Source organism: Lolium perenne, chromosome 2 (assembly GCF_019359855.2).
Source record: "Lolium perenne isolate Kyuss_39 chromosome 2, Kyuss_2.0, whole genome shotgun sequence".
Lineage (NCBI taxonomy): Eukaryota > Viridiplantae > Streptophyta > Magnoliopsida > Poales > Poaceae > Lolium > Lolium perenne.
Genome location: NC_067245.2, coordinates 320,947,395 through 320,952,380, shown reverse-complemented (window position 1 = coordinate 320,952,380; position 4,986 = coordinate 320,947,395).

Below are 4,986 nucleotides of genomic sequence, written 5' to 3'. Positions count from 1 at the left end.
CACTGATCGAGGATCTCAAAGAAACTTTTGACAACCTCGACAAATTCTGCCTGAAGCTGAACCCGACGAAGTGTTCCTTTGGCGTCCCAAAGAGGAGAACTTCGGGGTTTCTAGTCTCAGCAAGAGGGATTGAAGCAAATCCCGACAAAATACAAGCTATCGTAACAATGAGGAAGCCAACAAAGTTGAAGGAGATACAACAGCTAACGGGGCGAGTCGCAGCTTTGAGCAGATTCGTCGCTAGGCTGGGAGAAAAAGCGTTACCATTCTACGCTCTGATAAAGCAAGGAGATAAATTCCAGTGGAACGAAGAAGCCGACAGAGCTTTCGAGGATTTGAAGCGCACAATCTCGACACCACCAATTTTGGTGGCGCCAAAAGAACGGGAACCCCTCCTGCTGTATATCGCAGCCACGCCCCAAGTGGTGAGCACGGTGCTAGTTGTCGAAAGGGAAGAAGAAGGAAAACTCCATGGCGTGCAGAGGCCAGTATACTTCGTCAGCGAAATTTTATCACCTTCAAAACAAAGGTACCCTCAGTACCAAAAGATAGCATATGGAGTGTTCACAACAGCACGAAAATTGCGCCACTATTTTTCGGCACACCCGATCATAGTGGTCAATGAAGCTCCCTTTTTAAATATACTGAACAATCCAGAAGCTACGGGTCGTGTCTCCCTTTGGGGAATAGAACTTTCCCCTCGGGACATCACGTATGAAAAAAGGAAAGCAATCAAGTCGCAAATGCTTGGGACTTCATCGCAGAGTGGATGGAGTTGCAAAACACGGGACCTCCAGACTTGTCGAGAATCTGGACCATGAACTTTGACGGGTCCAAAAGACTAGAAGGAGGCTGGCGCGAGAGTAGTACTCATATCACCTGAAGGCGACAAGTTGAAGTACATCCTTCGGATGACGTTCCCTAACGCATCCAACAATGAAGCAGAATATGAGGCTCTCATACACGGGATGAAGATGGCGAAAGCCTGCGGTGCAACTCGACTAAAAATCTTTGGCGACTCACAGTTGGTGGCTCAGCAAGTTATGAACCAATGTGACGCAGTCAATGATAGCATGATGGCATACAAGGAGGTGTACAACGAGCTCGAGAAGTTGTTCGATGGATGCGAAGTAAATCATATTAGTAGATTGAGCAACGACGAAGCCGACGTTCTTGCAAACATCGGGTCGCAATGCCTTGCAGTCCCGCCAGGTGTATTCTGGGAAGAGATAACAGAGAGATCCACCAAGTCGACAAAATCAAAAAAGAAGGAGAAGAAACCCTCGGGGGCTACCAAGGAAAAGCAAGAGGAAGAAGAAGAAGATCAGGACCTGGTCATGGTGATACAGATACCGTGGATGCAGCCGTACATATCATACATCCTCAGGAAAGAAATACCCGACGATCCAGTTGAGGCAAGACGAGTAATTCGACGCTCCAAAGCTTTCACGGTGGTCAAAGGAGAATTGTATAAGCGAAGTATTTCAGGCGTCTTGCAAAGGTGTGTTACACCCGAAGAAGGAAGAATAATTACGAAGGACGTACACGAAGGAATATGTGGCCACCACGCAAGTAGTCGAGCTATTGCAGCCAAGGTTTTTCGGGCAGGATTCTACTGGTTGACAGCAATCGAGGACGCCAAGGACATAGTAAGAACTTGCGACGCGTGTCAAAGGTTTGCCGCAAAACCTCACTCTCCAAAGAGCGAGCTAGCACCAATACCATTGTCATGGCCCTTTGCTCAATGGGGACTTGATATGGTGGGCAAGTTACACAAATCCTGGCCAGGAGGAAAGGAGTATATGCTAGTAGCTGTCGACAAATTTACAAAGTGGATAGAGGCGAAGCCGATAAATTCACCAGACGGAGCATCCGCGATAAAATTCATAAAAGGCCTCGTCTTCAGATTTGGAGTGCCCCACGACATCGTCACGTACAACGGCAGTAACTTCACATCCCGTGAATTCAAAGATTATTGCGAAGAGGTGGGTATCAAGTTGCACTTTGCGTCGCTTGCACATCCTCAAACCAATGGGCAAGTCGAGAAAGCCAATGGCATCATCTGCAATGGCATCAAGAAACGCTTGTTAGGACCACTCGGAGAAAGCTCGACATACCTGGCCGTAAGAACTACCAAGTGTGTTGTGGAGCATCCGAACAACACCAAACACAGCAACACAAGAAACTCCGTTTTTCTTGGTTCATGGAGCAGAAGCAGTATTACCAATCGAGATAGAGCACAACTCTCCACGCGTCGTCGAATACGACGAAGAAGTGTCGAGAAAAGCGCTAGAAGATGATGTCGACGCACTTGATGAAGCTCGAGATGAAGTACTGTCTCGGGTAACCAAATACCAACAGGACTTGAAGAATTACCACAGTCGACGTTTGCGGCCAAGATCTTTCCAGGTGGGAGACTTAGTTCTTCGGCTCACGCAAAAAAGTCATGAAAAACTCGAGTCACCGTGGCTTGGCCCTTACATTGTCACGAAGTAATCGGAGGAGGAGCATACGGGATAAAGGACAAGAAGACAGGGTGGAGGAGCCAAACCCCCCGGAACGTGGCGCAACTCAGGCGGTTCTATGCCTAGAGTCGAAATATAGTCCTTGTAAAACTTCAATGTACTGAAACGCCCGCGAGTTTTCAGACGCACTCTTTTCCTTTTTCGGGGCACCGAGTGGGGCCGGGAAAGGTTTTTAATGAGGCGGGCTCGCGGTGCTGCAATATAATAAAGATAGTGTCAATATACCTTTCTCTTTATCGACATATTCAAAGTCTTCGCTCCGACGAATTTCAATACAGTTCATCAAAAAAGAAAAAACCTTGCCTTGGTATTAAAATACCTCGTGAGTCAGTAAAAATACAAAATAGTACTCAATAAAGAAGCTCGGGGGCTCATATTCGCCATAAATACATAAATGCCTTGGTTCAAAACCTCGCAATATACAAATACGAAAGAGTCACCGAAATACTCGGGGGCTAGACAAACATACAAATATAATGATTGCTTCACAATATAATCACAAATCATGGGTTACAAAGAAGAATTATCTACAGGAGGAAAATAACTAGTCTTGATTCGAGTATGTCATCAAGGGTAACTCTGTTTTCTTCAGGAGCAGCGCCAAGAAAATCAGCATAGTGACCATCGGCAAAAGTCGGCGTCCATCCGAAGAAGGTCTTCAATCATTTCTTCGGCTACGGGCGAAACCTTCGTGTTAATTCGGTCAATACCAACTCTTCGACGTTTTACCTTCGATGAACTTTCGCGACAACTTGGGTAAGGTCAAGATTTGAGTGGCGAGATCCGGAGCATGATAAGAGCAAATCTGGCGCCGGCTACCGGTTGAGCTTTGACAAAATCATGGATCTGCGAGCATCCTTGAATCTTTCCATCAATTCAGAAGAGTTTTTGGTTGGACGTTCCGAGGAAACATGGAGTTGTAAACCATGGACAAGGTCTTGGTACAAAGTCAAGGAAATCGCGAGTTGGAGAGGTGCGATCTTGATATCTGACCCTTTGGCGGGTCCTCTGCTGGGTAGCCCAAAACAAAGAACCATGGTCCAGGGAAAGGTTAACAAGGAGGTTCGTCCTAGCATTTACCCTCTCTTCCTCGGCGGCAAGATCGCAAAGGAACCTATCAAAACAACGAAGTGGAAACCTTTAAGAGACATAGCATGAAAATGAAAGATATCGGAGGATGAAACAAGCATACCCGACATATCCGCACCGGCCTCATTCATTAATTCGAGCATGAAATTTTCTCGAGTAGTTGCCTTTTCAGCCTCGGAAGCAGCAATTTCCTTAGCAGCCACGGCCTCGCGAGCTTGCTGAAGAGCAATTTTTTCGGCTTCAGATGACTTACGAGATTGCTCCATCATCACAAGTGTTTGCTTCTTCGCATACTGAAGTTGCTGTCGAAGTTCATCCAGTTCTTGCAACAAGGTATCGTCGACAGGTGCAGTATCAGCAAAAGCTCTCCTCGAGCGAGAAGAAGAAGGCGAAATATTGGGAGGAGCGGAAGATGGAGTATAGTTATCAAATATCAACTGAAATTTAAACAAGACAACATCAAACAGCAAGCAAAGATAGTTTTTCATTAATTTCTCGGAATAATTACAAAGGCATTACAGAAGAGCTAAGGAAGTACGTGTCGCCAAATGACTACTTTGGCGACAAGAGCAAAAGAAACATAGAAAGAAAAACAAAGGCATGCAACTAGACCTCCGGCCTTGATGAGCTAGGAGTCGACGCTGGTTTAATCCCGAGATAGGCCAAGATCTTCTTTGTATTGGGCTTGGCTGCCTTAATCAGCGACTTCCACCTTGATTGCTCTATCTGCTCGGTGTCGCCAACTTTCATCCAGTCAATAGTCTGTTGACTGTCAGCAACCAAAGCGACAGTGTTTTCAACGGCAACCTTCATATTTTCTTGGCGCATCTTCAGTCCAAGGTCTTCCGGTGAATTGAACATCTTGGCAAGGTTAAGGAAAGTCGCGGGCTCCTCTTTCTTCGGGAAGAAGTAGGGGAACAATGCCGACAATACCGCATTAGCATTTGACACGCCCTCACGAATCTCGGACCCATGAAGCTCCAGATAAGAAAGTGCGTCAAGGAGAGGGTCATCGACAGGATTCGTCAGATCAAAGTCTTGGTTTGTTTGGGCTGTCAAGGAAACAAAGCGTTGGTCAAGCAACAAGAAACAATGATTCTCATAAAAATAGAAGGGGTCAGCAATATTACTGAAAGTGCGGCGACTTTGGGTTTTCAGGCGCTTGAGGATCCCTTGTTCACGAGAAGCTTGCGCAGCTTTGTGCTCGTCTAAGGCAGATGTAGCATCCTCAAGTTTTTTCTGCAGATCCTCGACACCAGCAGCTTTCGCCTTGGCTTCATCAGCTTCGACCTTGGCTTCGCTAGCAGCGAGTTCGGCTTTCTTGCGAGCCGCTTCACTTTGCTCAAGTTTTTGAGCAAGTGCATCGGCACGT